This window comes from Lathyrus oleraceus, chromosome 5 (genome assembly GCF_024323335.1).
Source record: "Lathyrus oleraceus cultivar Zhongwan6 chromosome 5, CAAS_Psat_ZW6_1.0, whole genome shotgun sequence".
NCBI classification, from domain to species: Eukaryota; Viridiplantae; Streptophyta; class Magnoliopsida; order Fabales; family Fabaceae; genus Lathyrus; species Lathyrus oleraceus.
In genome coordinates this window covers 221,399,921-221,422,364 of record NC_066583.1, presented here as the reverse complement: position 1 = coordinate 221,422,364, position 22,444 = coordinate 221,399,921, and positions in this window count along the sequence as shown.

The following is a 22,444-nucleotide window of genomic DNA, read 5'->3' as shown; positions in this document are numbered from 1 at the left end:
GTTTCTGTAGTGTCCTGGTTCTTTACATTCATAACAGGTTGCCTCTTTGTTTAGTTTGCTTCTGGAATTTGATTCTGAACGATCTCCCTTCTGTTTGGGTCTTCTGAAGTTGTTGTTCCTTTTTCTCCAAAGTTGTTTAACTTTTCTGGTTAGAAGATATAACTTTTCTTCATCATCAGAATCATCCTTTTCAAAGTCATCATCGTCTTCTTATTCAGCTTGGAAGGCTTTGTTTCTTTCTGGATTTCGTCTTTCTGATCTGGACTTCAGAGCCACTAATTTGCTTTTCTTTCGAGGATCGTCTTCCTCTAGCTCTTTATCATGACTCCTGAGGGAGCCGGTGAGTTCTTCTAGGCTTATGTTGTTCAGATCTTTTGATAAATTCAAGGAAGTGACCATAGGTCTCCACTTCTTTGGCAGATTTCTGATAATCTTTTGACATGATATGCAGTTGTGTAGCCTTTGTCCAGAGCCTTAGTCTCTTTTACTTTAGTGTTGCCTTCGTGAGTCATCTTTAGGAAGTCAAGTATTTCTTTAGTTGTTTCCCTGTTGGTGATCTTTTCATATTCATTGTAGGATATTGCATTCAACAAAATTATTCTGGATTTATGGTGATTTTTGAAATCACGCTTCTGATCATCGATCATTTTACTTCTGGTAATGACGATACCAACATCAGATACAGGTGGTTCATAGCCATTTGTAACTATGTCCCATAGGTCAGCGTCATAGCCTAGGAAGAAACTTTCAATTTGCTCCTTCCAATAATCAAATTTCTCTCCATCAAAAACTGGAGGTTTAGCGTTGTATATATCTCTTTCATTTATGTTAGTCATTATGTTTATCTCATACTGGATCTCTCTACACTGTTAAGTGTTTGATTTGAAAATCAATAACAGAGCCGAAGCTCTGATACCAATTGAAGGTAGAGAAAAACAAGAAATGGGGGTTTGAATTGTTTTCACTGACAATAAAAACTTTTGCAAACACCACACACACAAAAATCAAAGCAAACAACGAGAAGTTTATCCTGCTTCACTTGAAATTCAAAGCTACTCCAGTCCACCCGGCCAAGGTGATTTCACCTTCAATAAGGACTTAATCCAATAATCTAGAAAGATTACAACAAACGTCTAAGAGTACAGTAATCTCTTAGCCCTCTCAAGTCTACAGACTTCACAAGTCACTTGAGGAAAATATACAACAACTATTTAGAAATACAAGAAGGTGTTTAGTGCTTCTAAGTAAGCAATATGAGCACAGTAAGAACAATAGAATTTTATACTAAGAGCAACAACTTGTGTGAAAATATAGAACAAGAATTAGTGAATGATTGAAATTGATGTGCAGTATTCTTGTATAATAGCTTCGTATTTGGTATGATGATAGTTGGGCCTTTTTATAGTGCTTAGAGATGATATCGTTGGATAAAGCATTGATGCTGATATCTTGGCAATGATGGGACTTAAATGACGTTAAGTTTATTGTCCTTTCCATAGAAGTTTAGGAGAGTATTCAATTTTCTCCATATATAGATTCATACCATATTTGGAATACTTTGTTGTTAAGTCTTGATCTGATCTGTTGGGCATGAATCAGAGTGTGCGGAATTCAGATACTTCTCTTAGATCTTGTATTCTTCAGATAGTTGCCTGATGTGTTTTTCTTCTGAAGTTCTTGATTGATCTCCAGTTAGACCTTCGTCAGATGTAAGGATCATCAGAGTAATCATGTGTTGGATCCTTCAGATGTGGAGTATTAGAGTCTTCAGATGTCAGATGTTATGGACATCGTTGCCTTCAGAGTCAGAACGAATGCCTTTGACTCTAAGTCAGCTATTCTAGACTAATGTGATGTCAGATGTTATTTCGTCAGATCCATTCCCTGTTAGAGTCTTGCACACTTAGAGAATTCATTAGGGTACCAAAATGTTTCATCCTTTGTTATCATCAAAACTTAGAGACAAATTATAGACCCAAAATCTTATTCTAACAGGTTATGCCTGCGATTTTAGCACTTTCAATAGTTTATTTTTTTCACCTATTTTCCTGCATGTAACCGGTTACGCAAAACCAGGTAACCGATTACATCAGCCAAAAATAGCCCAGTTACACTTGATTTCACACGTGTAACCGGTTACACCAAATCATGTAACCGGTTACACCTGAACCAGAATGCCAAAAAACACCATTTTAAAGCACAATGCAATACCTAATCATTCCAAACCAAGCCCCAATTCACATAGTTGCTTACACTCAAATTATGCAGCAACAAGAAAGATACATCATGCATTAAATCAAACATTCCAATATACTAACACTCATCAAAACTCCAACACATGAGCTACACTAGCATCACCTAACTATCATAGCAGTCTCATTTAGCATTCCAATAACAACTCCAACTAACATTTAATAGAAAATCTAGCACCATTAGTTGCATAACCATTTTGTTCATTGAATCACTTAACACTAATTGTTGCCCTAACTCCCAACCGCCGTTTCCCGAAAAAGCTGATCAAAATAGTTGGGAAATGCATCTATATAAACTTATCACTATCTTCAATCTCAAGGGGATTAGTCATTCAACAAGGTTCAACAATCATTCACCAAATTATCAAAAAACCACTCATTGAAAATTCGGTTTTCATCCTCTCAATTCATCTTCTCCAATTCCTCTCCCTACACTAAAACTCTCTCTCACTATTGGAGCAAGCTTCACATTGAAGCTTGTCACCAATTGAGCTAAAACCCCTACATTCTACATTCACATAATCAACATCGAGAACAACAATTCAATTCATAATTTTTCAGAGTTAAATCATGGAAGAGCAGAAGTAGAAGATCAAAGATGCATACCTTTGTTTTCTTCATCTTCATCACCTTTAAATTTCAGCAAGTTTCAAGACAATCCCCTGCCTTGCATGTCGACGAATTTTCACCCCTTCTTGTTTGATAAGTTTTTGATACCACAATTTAGCTTGTATATTGGAGAATCAAAGCCCAAGGTTTGGTGGCTTGATTCTCCTCCATCTCCATTTAATTTCAGTTTTTATGCTTAGGTTTTATAGCTTTAGTGCCTCAATTTTTAGAATTGTTTAACCTTAGAAAAGAATTGATGAGAGATTAGGATAAAGGAGGTTGAGAGGAGTATAAAAGTGGTGTTATTTCTTGATTTCGACCAACTCCGCAGCCTCCGGCGCGGTGGAGCCAAAGCTCCAGTGGTGGTTGTTCTTTTTGACATAAAATTGGAACATGGTGTGTAGAGATGAAGATTAACTTTGCTGAATTTTTTTCTTCTCTTCCTTGTAAATTCAGTTGGGCTTAGGCCATTAAGCCCACTGTTTGGTTTTTCACACCTTTGTTTTGCTTGGTGCACCATGTGTTGAACCCAACAACAACACTTTGTGTTTGGGCTTTTGTTGTTAGGCTCAAAGTCTCATTTTACAGGCTTCACACCCCTTGGTTCATACACCCCTGCAAATTTATTTATTTTATTTTATTTCTTGTTTTATCATCCTTTTTGTTATACATTTAATTCATGAACATGCATATTTTTAATCCATGTTAATTCATAGTAAATTCATGTATCATGGTTAATTAGGATAATTTCCTTTGTAGAATTTAATTGAATTAATTATAGGAGTTTCTTTAATTCTTCATTCATTCCATTTCAATACCATGTTAATTCCTAAAAACTGCACACTAAAAAATGGTTAGTATAATTAGGACTGGTCTTAGAAATTAATTCTCAATTAGAACTCGTTAGGATTTAATTCATTTGCCTTTACCCTTGAATGCTTTATTCTTGATTGTATGGTGTATGATTGCATGGATTTAATTATTATATGGTTTGTGATCCATCCTCCCATTGTGGGTAAAGTGTTCCCATTTTCCATGAACATGTAATAGTGTAGGATTTGTTTTTCTTTATTGCTTTCGTTTGCATGTTAATAAATAAGATAAAACCAAAACGATAAAAATAACTTTTTTTTCAAAGAATAAAATACACATTATCGAACGTCAACTGTTTTTCCAAATCAAACTCATTTGAAGGCAACGTGAGTGCTTGATCCAACGTCAAGTATATCTTCCATTCCATTCTCATACCTCCATCTCACTCTCATTCTCACACATTTTACGTTTCTAAAACTTCAAATGCTTGATCCAACATCAAGTTATTTTTAAAATATTTTTACAATAAACTGAAAGAAAAAGGATGGGGTGTACGTACTTGTGCACAACATTTTCAAGTACTTGGATTATCGGTCGTACCTAGCTTGTGGCCCAATGCTTGTCTTCCATTCAAAACACTTAACAGTAAAACGAGTTTAATTCGGTCCTCTTAAGGCGAAAAAGAGTGGTTAGGATGCAACTGTCATCTCAACCCCCGAGTATTCTGATTGTCGGCCGTACTTATTCGGTGGTTAAATGCTTCTCTCTCTCTCTCTCTCTCTCTCTCTCTCTCTCCCCCCCTCTCTCTCTCTCTCTCTCTCTAAGTACCAACGATTAAACTCGCCTCATAAATTTCATAAATAATCAATCAAATACTTTGTTTCTGCCTTAGGACAACACTCAAACCTTTCACCATTCATACCTCAACTTTTCATCAACAATACACTATTCTCTTTAGACCAAATACAATCTTCTTTGGACGTTTGTATACTTCCTTGGGTTAATTACCATATGGTTAAATACCCATCTATGAACCAAGAATCCTTTTTGTTTGTCTTGTTAGACCTTGTACTTAGACAAACATTTTCTCTCTTTTGTCTTGTAAGACTTTGTACTTTGGCAAACTCTTTCTTCATGCATTGTTTGTCTTGTCAGACCTTGTGCTTAGAGAAAACTCTCTCTATCTTGTTTGTTTTGCCAGACCTTGTGCTTAGACAAGCATTTCTCTCATATTTGCCTTATTAGTCCTCGTTCTTAGACAAACTCTCTTCTTTTGCTTTATTTGCCTTATCAGTCCCTGCGCTTAGGCAAACCCTCATTCTTTCTATTTGGCCATACCATTTATTGGTTAATGCCACATTTTCTTTGGTTCATACATACTTACCCTATGGGTTGAAACCACAAAACCCTTGGTCCAAACCATTACTTTCACCACACTTCAATCACTTTTTTTTCATCTCCTACCTTTAGTTCTATGAACTGCGGTGCTCTGATTTCCTTATTGCACTATGAGGATACGTAGGCATGAGGGTCCAAATCCTCAACGAGCACCCTAATTATTTAATCTTTTTTCCTCTTTCGCAAGTAACCTTTAGATATAATACTCATTCATGCAAAGAACAATCAAAATGGTTTCCGTTGAGTATAACGTATATGAGGGGTGCTAATACATCCCCCCTGCATAACCGAATTCCTTATCCATTTTCTCTTCACTTGAGTTTTATCGATATTTTTCCTTTCCTTCGAAAATAAATAAAATTTGGTGGCGATTTTGTCGTATTCTTGAACGTGTGGTGTGCTCAGGTATTTTTCGCGGAGCTTCAGATGTGATTTTCAGAACTGGATGAAATCGATGTGGAAATTCATGAGCATTAGAAATTGATTCTCACCGACAACATCACTCTTCTGTGGTAGAATAATAAATATGTGTGATGAGGGATCGAGTTCTCTGGTGCGGCAGAAAAGTTTATGGTACGACAGAGCGAGAAGGATCTACAAGATTAACACTCAAACATCTTATTCAATGAAGTTTCAAAGACGTAATTTTAGGGTGAGAATGAGATAATACATGTATCTAACATGCGAGCAAGTTTATATGTCATTTGATTGAAACTAACTCTATTTGATTCGACGTGCAATGTAGGGAATCGTTAGATCATATCCAATAAGAATTAGAATAAGTATCTCAGTATCTCGATAAAAATTCCTTTTGACCATCCGTTTTACTTGATAGATTATGGATTTGATTATTCGTGATTAGACTTGTCGTTTAGACCTCTAAGCCAATCTAGAATAATATTTTTAGTTAAAACTATAAATTCTAACTTTTAATTTAGAATCAATATTAAAAACAAAATTAACTATTACTGCATTTCAATCAAACATATTAAAACAAGTTTTATACCTTTAAAATCAACTCTAAAGAGTAAAATGTGAAACCAAATTTAAGCTTACTAAAAGTGGAAAATGGAAAGGATTCTTATTCATTAGTCAAATCCCAACCACATGAAAATATAATAAAGAAAGAGATATAAAATTTTATAGGTGAGAATTTCATCTGCTCTCTCTAGTCAAATTTTAATCCTCTCCCGTGGAAAACTGCACAAGCGAAGTTGGCCTTGACCTGTTTGCAAACCCACACTAGTTGTTAGTTGTTACCGTAAACGCCACCAAAGCAAACGTGTATTGTACCTAGCTCACTTACCATGCACGTAAAGTTGAAGGGAAACAGCAACAGTAATTTGTCCCAACACAAGGACGCATAAAACCACACACTCTTTACTTCCAACGTCAATTGAGTATAAACATATCAATCCAGTTGAATTTGGCAAAACAAAACTAACCCATTTTTTTCTATTACTGCATAATTCAAGTTTCTGCAATTTGCATGACTCAGTGATTCCCTCTCACACAGTTCTCTGACCCTAGTATTATTACAGTCTACTGTTTTACCCATAACAAGGGTAAAAAAAGTTAGACTAGTTTCTTTTTTAGCAACGAATTGTGATTGATTCAGCTTTAAGTTTAAACCGAGAAAGACGACAAATGAACAATTAATATGATATTGATATTTTTGCTACCTTCCAAATTTGAATACGTAGGATTGATATGAGTCTTGTCTTACGATGGCGTGTTCATCCTTGTTTTAATATCAGTAGTACTACACTACTGCTAGTATGCTATAGAGTGTAGCTTTTCGAATACAAGCAAAATTTCAAATGCTGTAAAAGACCAGTCAAATCTCTGCTGTTTTAACCTCATTTATCACTTTCTTCGGATAGGAAAATGAGCTAACGTACAACACTCAAAATGTGATCATCTACAAAAAGTACAGTATGATATTTCTCATTTTGTAAAAGCTATATTTTTACCTTCAATAAATTTATTACCGGGTGATATATGATACCGAAAATGTACTTATATTAGTTTATTATGTTAATATTAGCTAAATTAATTTGCTTTCATTTAAATAATCTTGTTACTGTTTCGGTAACGTTTAGATATTCTAGATGTATTTGTAACATTTATAGGAATCGACTATCAAATCTAGCAGCAAAATTTTATGTTTATTTTTGCCTGCATCTGCATGTTTCACGCCACTAGAGTTGAATTGATGACCGCTACACTTGTCATTTCACAAGGAACCATTATTTCAAATGTAGTGATATCGTGGTGGCTAGTTTGTGAAAATACAGTAAAAAAATATACGAGATTTATAAATGAATTTCAACAGTGACAAATAAGCTTTGGTTTTTCCAATACATAAAGGGTGTGTCTATACTCATATGTAATTGATATAATTGGTAGATGGTGTGATCGATTAGCTCTTAATATCATGTTAGATTTAGAGTTTAACTCAACTCAATTCTACATAAGTGAAATATATCACTCTATATAAACTTATTTTTAAGATATATATTTAGTCAACGTGGGACTTGGATTTTCTACAATAAAATTAAAACAAACAAATATCATATTACAGAGTAAAAGTAATAAGTGTATGTTTGGTTTACCTTTTGGAAGAGACAAAATCAATTATAGAATTGTAGAATTGATTTTGAAATGATTTTGAAGTGTTTTGTTCTTCTAAAGTTGAATTAATTCTACTTAAAGCTAGAATTTGTAATTTTTTAGTTTAAACGTGATTTTTACGTTGTAATTTGTTGTTCAATTCAGTTTTACATAAATGTATACAAACATAAACCACTTCACATGCAACTCACTTGTAACCAAAATTAATTCTAAAAAATTAATTCATGCAAAATCAATTTTCGTCACCGCAGAACCAAACACACACTAAATATTAGAGTATATCCCTATATTTGAACAAAAGATAACTAGTTAGATGACAAAGATCACCGTAGAATGTTTTTGGTTTCATTATATGGTTCTTCGATGAACATGAAAGTTGGCTGCAAAAAAAGTTAACACTCTCATTCTCAAATCAATAAGTGACTGCAGTGAAATTTTGTAAGTTTGTAATCAATCGTACATGAATATGACTCTGAATTACACTTATATATGAAAGGTTGTTGTAACCGTCTCCGAGTGAGGGAGGTGTGCTCATGTGCGGTGATACTTGAGGCAAATCCACATGTGCAACTAGTGCGACAAGTCCTAGAAGAGAATGAACCCACGTGGGCTGGACCCATCTTATGGGTCGTGGGCCACTCCAAAAGAGGATGAGCCAACGTCGGTTGGACCGATCTTATGGGTTGTGGACCATCCCATAATAGTCCCCCCACCCCAAGTTTTTGCTGGAACTGAAAATTATTGATATAAAAGTATATGAGGACGATCGTAAGTATGAACCTTAGTGATCTTGTCCTTGAGTGGATACTTTTTGCTTAATGTGAGTGATTGTCAAGGAGAACATGTGCATTAAATGTGCACAAATTTGATAAAATATTTTTTTATGGTGAGGGCCTCCACGTGTTCCCTGCGTATGAGGAAGGTGGTGCGCCTAGGCATACTCAAGTGCGGTTACTTCTTTGAGATGTGATGTGGATTGTTACAGGACTTCTTTAAACTTCTAACGGATGGTAGTTGTTGAATTTAGATGTTACTTTGCATGTAAAGTGGAAACTTACGTCTCATTATACTTTTTAATTCTCATCGTTCAAAGATCTTCTTAAGAAAAAACTCCAGTTCACTTTGCCTTTGTTGGTGGAGGCTTTTAAATTTAAGTTAATTGTTATATTAATTACTTCTCCACTCGATTACTTCGGCCAAATTTCTTTCATTTTAAGATTTTTTTCTTTTTCCACCTTTTTCATTTATAAGATTTTATCAGAGTTTGAATATGTAGAACCCAAAAAACTCATTTGAAGAAATCCTTTTTTAGACCTTAGTGATGTCGCTTCTACCATTAAACCAAAAATGATTGATCTTGTTTCCAATGATAGAGATTCTTATCCCACCCGTATTAATCTGGATCAAGTTAGGGCAAGATTTAGTTTTGGAAACGTCAACGTAGCTAATCCCGTTGTTTTTTAGAATGTCATGGATGACATCAAAGTGAAATCTTGGATGGATAGTGAAATCTTGGGATCTCAATCTTTCTATTGCACCTAGGAGAAATTTGAGTGAACATGCTGAGATATGAGACTCTCATTCGACTAACTGATAAGTGTCCTTGGACATACATGAGAATTTATGGTCATAATGGGGTGCGCGATCTAAAGTGTGAATGATTGTTGAATGATGATCCAATAGCTCATAATAAAGGAGAGTGTGCTCCTCTACGGTGATGGTGATGTGTGAGATAAGTTCACCTGATCATTAGTTCGACAAATCATTAAAAACAGTGAATCTAGTAAAATTGATTGGTCTTGTTGGTCGTGGGTCAGCCGATAAGAGAGTTTATCATAAATGAAATTACACTCAAACATTATAACAAAAGTTTAACAAGCAAATATTATATCTTAGACCATACTCAACTCAAAGGACGTGGATTTGGTTTTATATATATGCATTAGCGCCACGTGCACCCAATCACACCGGTCACAAGACTCCCTAATGAACGAGTGGGATATGGAAAATGAGTTAAGCAACATCATCAACATTTTTCTCGTTCAAATTCCTGACCATTCAGATATATATTGGGATTATGAATGCTCGTTCACACATGTTCATAAACAATCTTTGAATTTTTGCTTACTATCGATGATTCACTGCGTAAGAAATGGGGAATGAGATTGACATATTTGCACGTAAACCACATTCACTTCCTCTGAATCTAAAATATATCAACCTTTTCTCGTTAATTCTCATATTCAAATTCAATATTGGCAACTCATCAGAACAAAACGTATTCCTTTAAATGTGTGTGCAAAGTTTTATTATTTTGTAATGACGAGTTTGAATTCTCATATAGACGAATCACATCTTTTGTAAGAGAATAACATTTATTTTTAATGGTGCTGAAATTAAATAAGATCATCCTCACATTTTCATGATCACAACTTAATATTTTAAATGGGTGTGCAAAGTTTTATTATCTTCGGAAAGTGCTCATTGATTCTACACATAAATATTTCACTCTTGATCAAAGTATATAAAGTCTATTTAAAGTTTCTTTTGCAGAAGATGGGACAAACACATTACCTCATGAATATAAATTATTTAGGATAAAATCTGAAGAAAATATATAATATATGCAATAATGTTTTTTTTTCTTATAATAAATCATCTAAGAATTATTTAGAAATTCTTTAAAAATGAAGACCAAATTCACGAAGTCTTTAACTAGATGTTTAAATCATAGCCGCTAACCTAAAATCACTATAATTTATGAATTTAAAAACTTGTCTAATACGTATTTGCTTATTTTACTATTTGATAAATTGCAAACAGAAAGTGAAAAAGGCAAGAGAAAAAAATAAAGGATCCATCCAACTATAAATAATAATGACTTTGAAGATGAAAATTGTCAAGATAAAAGTGACGAAGACATAAACTTAATGCTTTTAAAGATTCAAAAGATTTATGAGGCACAAAATTAATGCAAAATAATTTTCAAACTTTCAAAATTAAAATGAAGAATTATCATTGTTATTAAAATCTTAAGTGATTAAGAGAAAGAAAACATGTTTCAAGATTGCAGAAACTAGATATCAACTTGAAAGTCGACAGAGATCGGTGGCGGGGCCGATGTAGCGACGCAGTTGGTGCGGCAGGTTTGGTCGTCGGCGAGAGACGGTGCTCGATAGGTCAATTGTCGTAGTGCTCGGGTCGATTTTGACGGGTGATTCAAGTTTGTCGCGTATCAGATCAGTTCCTTGCAATTATTATGTATTGGGCTTGGTTATTTTGATTTGTGTATCAGTTTGTTAATGAGTTGTGTTTTTTACCCGCTAATATATATTGGATTCCAACAAATATATATATATATATATATATATATATATATATATATATATATATATATATATATATATATATATATATATATATATATTTCTTATCTTAACAACCTTAAGAACTTTAGAGTTGAAGACTGAAATAATGGTTTGGGAATTGTAGTGATAATATTAGAGAGGCAAGGGTAAATTTCTAAGAGTGTGTTCTTAAAATTTAGGAAACCCTTTGAGATATCTAAGGGAGATTGAGAAACACTTCTAAACACCTTAGAATTGTGTAATTCATCTATAGAGAATTTGAGAGAATGATAAATATTTTGGTAAAAAATATGGTTTATTCTTGAGAACTTGGGTGACTATTTTTTTGTAACTCATTTGTAGTATTTTGTAACAACTCTTGCAAGTACATTTAATCGGAGAACTTCTCCCCTATAAAGTATATCATTTATCAAACTGCGTAAACAATTTATTGTGTTTATTATCTTTACTTTATCTTCTTCTGCGAAGTTAAATTGATGTTTTATTGCATAGAGAGTTATTTTTGTTGAATGTCATTTATTTGGTTGTCAATATTTTTTACTTTGCGCTCAAATTTCCTAGTGTGATTGAACCTTTCAATTTCAAAGTAAGTGACGCCCATCGCAGGAGAAAAACGATTTTGTTTACAAGTGACTATACAATGATTTTGAGTTGTGGAAAGTGACTATACAAACAATCTTAACTCAAAAGAAGTGTATTAAAGCATTAAGGGTGATACATCATTTCCTACAAGACTAATAGAAGGAAAGAAGACCGAGATGGCAGATATTGCTAAAAGATTAATTATCTTGCGTCTCGAGGATAAAGTTTTAAAAGAAGTCGATAAAGAGAAGATTGTGACTTCGATGTGGGAAAACTTTGAATCATTATATATGACCAAACCTTTGACTTTGTGTTTGAAATGATAACTCTACTCATTCTGAATGGTAGAAAGCAAATCCATAGTAAAGCAGTTGCCATAATCTCATAAGATTATTGATGATCTTGAGTATATTAAGGTAAAGATTAATAATTAGGACAAAACTCTACTCTTCTTGAGCTCATTACTCAGATCCTTTGAGCATTTTAAGGATACCCTTATTATGGTAAGGAATTTAATATTACTTTGGATGAAGTCCAAATGGCTGTGAGATCTAAAGAGTTTTCAAAGGTGAAAGATTTGAAGATTGATGATATGGATGAAGGCTTGAGTGTCTCAAGAGGAGGAAGTCACCGTAGATGAGTAAAATGCTTTACTTATCAGAAAATTGATCACTTCATGAGAGGTTATTCTAGGAAAAGGGGTAATGATGATTATGTTCAGATTTGCATTTACCTCCGATGAAGATAGTTGTAGCGCACCGGAATTTGATCCAAGACATTACTTCATAATGTATATTTATTTTTAAAAAGGTACGACTATTTTTTTTATATTGAAAGTTCTAGTGCGAAAATAACAATATTGTTTTTGCAAAAAAATTAAAAGGTTAACCTATCTGATGCTAGCCAGGGAAGGTCATAAATGATTGGTTGGTGTGTCTGTCATTGGTATAGGTTTATGGCCATCATTGTTGGTGGTTCCATATTTATTGTAGGTTTTTTATTTTTTTTATGTTATTCATCATGCAGATGCCCCCTTGCTGGTCTCAAGAGCTACTCTTATACTGTTTACCTCTCCCCCTTCCTATATCTAAATAGTCATGATTTAATAAGCTTTATGGTCATAATAAACATAACTGCTCATTTAACTGTTTGTAATTGACTCCTTATTAAGAATTTTGTAAGAGACTCGTCCCTTGGCATGCCATAACGGCTCTGATGACTTCTCAACAAGTGTACCGATAATGTCGTAGTAGTAAAAATACTGAATCCACAAGGAATGCCTTTAAACAAGACAAAATGTGTACAATGTATAAAAACTAGTAAAAAAGGGGGAAGGTTTCGAGTTTTAGTGCGAAAAGTAAAAAAGCAATTTAACATAATCACGAAAGCGGTCAGGTTATGTTTTAGAATCCCTTATTTCTCTATTGTTGATGTTTAATGCTTTGTATGAATGATCTTATCACTATAATCCCATAGCGAATTAACAAAACCGTTATAGTCGATCCCTCACGAAATAACTCATTAACCACTACTCAGTGCTTTTTATCCATAGTCTACCAACGTAAGCAAGGTTAGGCGATGTTGCCCCTATTTATTCTTCTTGAACCCGAGTACACGAATTGCGGAAGCTTTTCAGGTATTCAAGGTGGAAGATGGTTAAATACTAACGTATCCAGACATTTTCCCACTGGGAAAGGTCGTTAGAGACATGGGTTAGCAAATTAATCCTTACAAATTCCACTGTTGAGGTACATATATTTTGATGTTCTGTGGGGAAGTTGCAAATTAAAAGTGTGTGTCATACCCCAATTTTGTCTGGGCATTTTAAAGTTTTCATAAATTCGATTTTAAATTTCAGTTTGCATCATATGTATAGCATGACATGCATTTCATCATGAATAATACCTAAGGACAAAAAGAGGTGTGGCACTAAAAACAAAAGACTCCCTCACCCAACGGTCCACTGAGAATAGAAAAAAGGAATCCAAAGGACATAAAAGAAAAAGAGGGCGGACATCTCAGGAAGGAAAAAAGAAAAAAGAAAAAAAGAGAATTTTCTTCTTCATAAAAAAAAAGAGACTATTCATAGTCTCCCCTCCTCTCAATAACCCACCGTCTTCTCTTCTTCATACGCACAACATCCGTAACCTCAAACTCTTCGCCTAACTATCGCCCCTCCGCTTTCAAACCTCGTCGTCCTCTCCCTCTCTGCTAAACCAATGTGCCTCTGCTTTCAACCCACATTGTCTTCTTCCATCGCTCCTCCTCCGTCTGACACCAAGTCCGCCTCATCGCCGTCCACCGCCAACAACACCTTCGTCCAACCACAACCGTCGCGAGTCACCACACCACCATAAAGATCAATTTTTCACTGCCTTCGTACTCTTTCCAGCAAGATCTTTGTTCATTGTTGTTCTTCAAATCGTGAAGCAAATGAAGCGTTGCAACGTCGTAATGTCGTTCCAACCACATCTTCAAGCAGCTCGATAAAATGACATTAAAGCAGTTCCGCAAATCACTCGACGACTGGATCTGATTGGGGACGTGAAGCACTTGCGTGCTTGTTTTTTAATCGAAGAAGAATCAGTGTGAGTATTAAAGATCCAACGTATTCCTAACTCACTTCCAATTATACCAAAGCAACTGATATTGTGAAATCATGGGGTGTTAACACTGTTGTTAGGGATCCCTCTGGTTCTACTGTAGAGCATAAAGATATATGATCTAATCGGGCAGTCATCAAGACAAATGCAGATGTTCAAGCAAGACTTTCAAACTATCGATCCTCTTTTAAATGTCGCTTTTATTATTCCCAATTTTTTAAAGCATTATGTGATTAAAATAAATTAGTTATTTCGCAAACAAAATACAGAAGAGATAGAAACAATTGATAAAAGAAACTGAATTTTATTGATTATAAATAAACTGTGTACACATGGTGTGTACAAGGATACAAATATCCTTAAAGAGGATATTACAAAAATCGAAAAATAAAAAAAACGGTAATGGGAAATATTTTGTATTTTTCCATTGATTACAACATTGGTCGTCCTTCACTGTAGGATCTGAATTCCAATAATTTATTTTTATTGACGATGATTGGATCGATCTTTCACCATCTGAGATCTAGCTTGTAGCGAAATAGGCTCAAGGAACATAGGCAATGCCTTTATTCCTAACTTTTTATGGACATTTTCTATTTTTTTCGTCCACCAGGATGCTCATTTTTGCCTAAGCCGCCCTTTCGGGTTTTCGACTTAGCGAGCTTTATATTTTTATTTGATCCCTAACTTTTTCATGGATAATTCATTTTTTGGTCCATCGGGATAGCGATTTTTGCCTAGATTGATCTTGCGAAGGTCAATCTATCGGGTTTTTTATTTATCATTTCTTTTTAGGCATAATATTTTTTGACTATGTTTGCATTCACCGGCAATGACAAATCTTCCCCATCCATTGTTGTGAGGATTAGGGCTCCACCTGAGAAAGCTTTCTTAATGATAAAAAGTCCTTCGTAATTGGGAGTCCATTTGCCCCGAGGATCCGAGTGAATAGCAGAATACCTTTTGAGCACGAGTTCTCCTGAGGGATACTCACGAGGAATAACTTTCTTATCAAAAGCTCGTTTGAGGCATCTTTGGTACAACTGACCATGGCATACAACCTTCAAACGCTTTTCTTCAATCAGATTCAGCTGGTCATATCGAGATTGAACCCATTCAGCTTCATCGAGGTCAACCTCCATGGTAACCCTGAGTGAAGGAATCTCAACTTCAATTGGTAGAACAACCTACATCCCATATACCAATGAGTATGGAGTTTCCCCAGTGGATGTACGAATCAAGGTTTGTAACCGTGCAGCGTAAAAGGTAACATCTCATGCCAATCCTTATATGTTTAATCCATTTTCTGGATAATTCCCTTGATGTTCTTATTAGCTGCTTCTATGACATCATTCATCTTGGGCCAGTGTGGTGAAGAGTTGTGATGCTCAATCTTAAATTCTTCGTATAACTCCTTCATCATCTTGTTGTTGAGATTATTGGCATTGTCAGTGATGGTCTTGCTAGGAATCCCATTGTCGCATCTCAAAAAAATACAATTCCTCGCGATGGTCGCGGAAAAATTTACGTTCGAACAGAGTCGCCACCGAACTTTATTTATCCCCATGAAGGGATGGGAAAATATCGATAAAACCTTTAGGAAATGGAATAATGGTCGTCGCAACCATATTCAGGTTCGGGAGTGGATTACGTAAGGGGAAGGTATTAGCACCCCTTACGTCCGTTGTACTCAACGGGAACCTTTTAGTTCTAATGTGCGTTTTGAGTGTTAATTTATGTTTGTTTGTTATCTTTGGGTTATAAAATTATTAAAAATAGAAATGGATGAAAACCTCAGAAAGGAGAAGGGGGAGGTTTTTTATTAGTGTGCTCGCGAAGATACAACAATCTCCTGCCTACGTATCCTTATGGTGTAATAAGGAAATCAGAGCATTCGTAGTTCGGGGAACTACGGTTGGTTGGTGTCTTTTATTGAACAACTGTTTAGATCGCGTTCTAAAGGCTAAACGCTGGCTTGTCTACTCTCGGTGGAGGCTTAAGCATTGGTTTATTGTGCGCATTAGAAAGGATTAAACAGTCTTCTTTCTGAACAGAGTTTTGGTCACACGGGGGTGTCAAGTTGGATTAATATGTTGGATGTTTTGATTGGTTTCGGTCGCACGAGGGCGAGAAAAGATAGATTGGTTGTGTTAACATTTTTGGTTGGATGACGATTACTCGGATGGTCGAGTAAGACAACTCGTATCCTAATAGTCGAGGAGAGGAATCGAAGGCTCTAGACCATCTCCCTTTTCATCCTTTATTATGAAAGGAGTTGATAATAGTTACGGTATTTTGTATGGATGACGATTACTCGGACAGTCGAGTAAGATAACTCGTATCCTAATAATCGGGAAAGGGAATAGAAAACTCTAGACCGCTTTCTTTGTCATCCTTAATTGTAAAAGGATTTTAATGATGATTAATGTGTTTTGACTGGATGATGAATACTCGGATAATCGAGTAAGACAACTCTTATCCTAATATTCAGGAAAGGGAATAGAAAACTCTAGACCACTTTCTTTACCATCTAAGTGATTATAAAAATAAGTTTATGTATGGTCGATGGATTTTAGAATGAACGATAAGTGCTCGAATGGCTGAGTAAGACAACTCATATCCAAGCATTTGAGGAGAGGAATTGAAGACTCAAGACCATCTCCCTTTTCATATAGTTTATTATGAAATGATTTGATTAATTTATTAATTTGCGGAAAAATGACAATTGTTCGACTGACCGGGTAAGAGAACTCGTATTCAAACAATTGAGGAGAGAAGTTGAAAACTCAAAGTCATCTCTCTTTTCATTTAGCTTATCATAAAAGTATTTTGATTTAATCGGGTTTAGAAGTTTTTTAAGAGAAATGACAATTATTTGACTAAACAAGTAAGAGAACTTGTATTCAAATAATCGAAGAGAAAAATTGAAAACTCAAAGTCATCTCCCTTTTCATTTCTTATTATTGTAAGAATGTTTTGATTTGCTTAAGTGGATTAGACATGATGATTATTCGATTAATTGAGTAAAAGAGTTCATGTTTAAATAATCGAGGAGAGGAGTTGGAAACTCAAAACCATCCCCCTTTTCATTTCCAAATGAAATGGTATTTGATTGTGATTGGGTATTTTAATTTGATTAAAAATACTCGACATTGGATTGAGGTTTTAAATTTTTATTTATGAATGGATTGGATTATTTAGTGAATCAATCATCTAATCGATTATTGGAATAACTAAATAGGTCTCATTGTAAGAAAGCCCAAGAGTAAGCTATGTGAGGTTGATGGCGGTGCATAAAAGCAATCAACTTACAAGGTGTTTGAAAATGGGTTTGAGGTTAAATCAAGAATTATGTGTTTTTCCTAAATGGTTTGAATGGTTTTGAATTGAGCGGGCTTAGCTTGAGAATGATTGAAATGGTGGTAAAATAAATTGATCAATGTTTAATTATCAAATTAATTTATGATTAATTAAGTTTAATTAAGATTAATTATCTAAATTATTTAATTAAATCAAATAATGAAGTTAGTTAAAATTAATTAATCCAAATTAACTAATTGAACAAACTTTAATTAATTAATTAGTTTAATTTTACAGATGATTGAAGTGGATGAATCATAATGAGCTCAAAACGATTTGCACAAAATAACAACGTACTTAATGTCATTCGCAAAATCCTAATGTGGCAAAATATTCTATTGGTGTATGGGAAGTTGGCGGCATATCGATGTAAAATTGTCGAATTCGTTATTTAAGAATCTAATTTAACGTGATGAATATAAATAGCAACATCTCAATATTATTTACACTTTGTCAATAACTCAAATATAACCAAAATCAAAGGACAAGTGGGGTATTAGTGATAAAGGTGAGGTGTGAGTTCTAAAAGGACCATTCAACGTCTTACTTTAAATAAGCAAGATAGCTCATTAATAAGATAGCAATAAAAATCATTAAAAAAACTTGGTTTAAAGAAATGGAAAGTCACGTGACAGTGTGACAACAAAAACATGATTTCATCTTTCATACGCCAGAAAGAATAACGTTCCTCTTTTCCAAACAACAGCACAACCAAGTGGAGTTTCAGATACAATCTTATATATCAAAACCAGAAACAATAGAAGTCGAAGACATGGAAAGAGAGAGAGAGAGGTTACCGGTCGGAAAAGAGCAAATTGCAGTTTGAATAAACGACGGAGCGTAATGCCGAAGCCGGCGCCGGAGATTTATGGCGATCATGGCTGAACTACGAGGTGCCATTTTCACCGGATTCCGTCGACATGTGGTGCTTGTTGTTGTTGTTGTTGTTCTGTTTTGATTTTTATTTCGATCTATCTATGTTTGTTAGTTGATTCTTTGTTGAATGAGTGAAGGGAGGCTTGTGGTTCACCAGATTGGAAATGTCGAAGAGTGATTGAAGGCTTGTAAAGATGGTGATGGTTTCCGCAGAGGTGGAATGTGACGACGGGGTTTGTGAGAGGCGAATCGGCGGATAAAGTTTGTTGGTGGTGGTTATGTTGTATGGGGAATCACGGCGGAGGGAGTATCGACGGAAGGAGTGTGAAGGAACAGATGGTGGTGAGGTGATGGTTTGTTGATGACGGTGTGTGAGCGAGCTTTTCGCCGGAATTGGTGGCGGATGGAGAGAGGATGGTGAGTGTGTGTTATTGAGGGCGGAACTGTGGTGTTTCTGGAGACGGTTTTTTGGAAGTGAAGGCGGAAGGTTGTTGAGGGGAGACGCGGCGCTTGTGTGATGCCGGCGGAGACGCGGTTTCCGGCGATTCAACGAAGGGTGAAGGAGAGATGAACAGTGAGGGACTCTTCTTTTTCGTTTTTTAGAGAGGGTGTTTTAAGAGAGAGGTCACGTGTCTGCGTCTTTCTTTTTGTTTTCTTTTTCATTTCTCCTAATGTTCAGAGGGGGAGAGTCATTTATAAGAGTATTGGTGGGTTTTTCCCTTTTTTGTCTTTTAGAGTGGTAGGTAGTTGAATCCTTTTATTATATTTTTGTTATATGTCAAGTGAGAGTTGAGAGAGAGTGAGGGAGATGGATGTTATTTGATTGAGTGTGAGAGGAAACGTGAGTGTAGTGGAGAGTGATGAGAAAGACGTGAGGGAAACGTGAGAGAGTGAAGGAAATCTGTGTGGGAGGATTTTTGTGGATTGGAGAGAGAGCCTCAAGATTTTCTCTATTATTTCTTCACTTCATTTTATTATTAATTAATTCGATTTTTTATAGATGAATAGCAACGCACATGGTGTGCCAATATTGACAACTGATTAATTTGAATCATCCATTCAGAGTAAAACAAAACCAGTCAAAATTGCAATGTTATCTTCTTTAAATGATTTAATTGGTTTAAAGGGGATTAAATCAATCAATTCAAATAAAAATTCACGACTTCCTAAATAAATATGATAAAAGTGAAATGAAAATGTGAAAATTCCTATTTATTCAAACTGAATATTTTGGCGAAAGAATAAAATTAAAATGACTAACAAATGAATAAAAGTCGAGCAAAGATTTGCTCGAAAAATTAAATCGGATGCACTAAAATGATCAGCACAAAATATACGTATTGAAAAAATACAGCGTTTCTTCAAATTCTGAAATAAGTTTGCATCGGTTAAAAGGCTCAGGCGGGTCAAAACTCAATTGAAACAGCTTCTGAAAATTACAACGAGCACACCAGGTTAAACTACATGAACGGTAGATTAATAATACTAGTGTTTGTAATTTTAATTCTAAAACTTTTTACCCGCTGATTTTACATGTTCTTGAGAAATGATTTAACCAATTTGTCTGTATTTTCAATAAATTTATTCTGACTGATATTTTAGGTTTTATTCATGATGAAATGCATGTCATGCTGTGCATATGATGCAAATTAAAAATGAAATCGATTTTACAAAAATTTAAATATGCCCGGACAAAATTGGGGTATGACAGTTGCCCCTATTTTATTATCTTGAACTAGAAGGTAAGAATGACAATAATCTTCGTACATTCGTAGTGGAAGGTAATTAAATACGAAAAGACCCAAATTTTGTCCTGGGAAATGCAAGGAAGAAAATGCAGTGAGAAATAGTGATAGACGTTATCCTAAAGTAAAATGGAACAGCCGAGACTTTCTGGGAATCGTCAGAACACTATCTTGGACGTCATAGTCGAGATATGTTAGTAATGGAATGACATCCCTAGCTAAATCTCAAGATTTTTCAGGATGCTAGAGAAGTATAAAGAAAATCTGGCATGAGACTCTTCATATTGATGAAGCAACATCTCAACAGTAAAAGTGAGATTCTCTGTATCGAGTCGAAACAGCATCTTATATGATAGAATTAAGATGTTTCAGCAAGGGAAAGATACCTTAATTGAATCTAAGACTCTCCGAGGATATTAGAGCAGTATCTCTAAAAAAATCTGAAATGAGACTCTTCATATTGATGAAGCAGTATCTCAAACAGTAAAAATGAGATTCTCTGTATCGAGTCGAAGCAACATCTTATATGATAGAATTAAGATATTCTAACAAGGGGAATGATACCTTAATTGAATCTAAGACTCTCCGAGGATACTTGAGCAGTATCTCTAAAAAATCTGAAATGAGACTCTTCATATTGGTGAAGCAGTATCTTAAACAATAAAAATGAGATTCTCTGTATCGAGTCAAAGCAACATCTTATATGATAGAATTAAGATATTTCGAACAAGGGGAATGATACCTTAATTGAATCTAAGACTCTCTGAGGATACTTGATCAGTATCTCTAAAAAATCTGAAATGAGACTCTTCATATTGATGAAGCAGTATCTCAAACAGTAAAAATGAGATTCTCTGTATCGAGTCGAAACAGCATCTTATATGATAGAATTAAGATATTCCAACAAGGGGAATGATACCTTAATTGAATCTAAGACTCTCCGAGGATACTTGAGCAGTATCTCTAAAACATCTGAAATGAGACTCTTCATATTGATGAAGCAGTATCTCGAATAGTAAAAAATGAGATTCTATGTATCGAGTCGAAGCAGCATCTTATATGATAATTAAGATATTCCGAACAAGGGAATGATACCTTAATTGAATCTAAGACTCTCCGAGGATACTTAGAGCAGTATCTCTAGAAAACAAATGAGATTCTTCAAATTGATGAAGCAGTATCTCAAACAGAGAAATGAGATTCTTCAGATAAATGAAGTAGTATCTCAAATATTCGTCTGTTGGGGGAATTTTTAAGAAAAGACTCCTTTTGAGGGAGACATACTGGAAATGCTCTGCAGGGGAAAAGCTCATAAGAGACTTTTTAGAGTAACCTCTGCTTGGGGAGCAATGATTGTAAAGAAAAATGCTGTAAATATCATTTTTAATCATAAAGTTGAACAATGATTTGCTGAGAAATAATTCTACGAGCACATGCAGGGAAATAACTTTATTTGGAAATGAGAAATATCCAAGATATACATGAATGACCTTGGATCCTGATATTTTATGTTTGATTCTCGTATGATGTTCCACTTTGGGTGGAAATACGATGCATGGGAGGATGCATGAGACGTATGCAGTATGCAATTGCTTGGGGTATTTGGATGTGCATGTAGGAATGCGAATGATTTTTATTTTGTTGAAATTCCCCTTTTGTGGGAGTGTTATGCATGAGTATGCTGATGATTGATATGACTGTGTTTTTTTAATTTTCCGTTTGGTAGGAAAACCATGTATGGATGATTCGTGTGATGCATGTGGGAATGTAACTGGGTAATTGGATGTTTTTATAGGGTTTTATTCTTGACTGCCAATGAGGTTGGACTTTAAATGGGAACTGCCAGATAAGAACTGGTGAAGAAGATTGAACTGCCAAATGAGGACAAAACTTGAAGGATATGTTACCAGACGAGAACTGGGGAAAATAATTGAAATGTCAGACGGGACTGAATTTGTTTTTGTTTGTCAGACAAGAACTAATTTTTAAAGTAGGCTACCAGACGAGAGCTGGTGAAAATAATTGACTACCAGACGAGAACTGGTATCGAAATAGGTGACCTACCAGACGAGAACTGGTATTAAGAGATAATTTACCAGACGAGAACCGGTATTAAGAGATAATTTACCAGACGGGAACTGGTATTAAGAGATAATTTACCAGACGAGAACTGGTATTTGGCAAATGATTTATCATACAAGAAC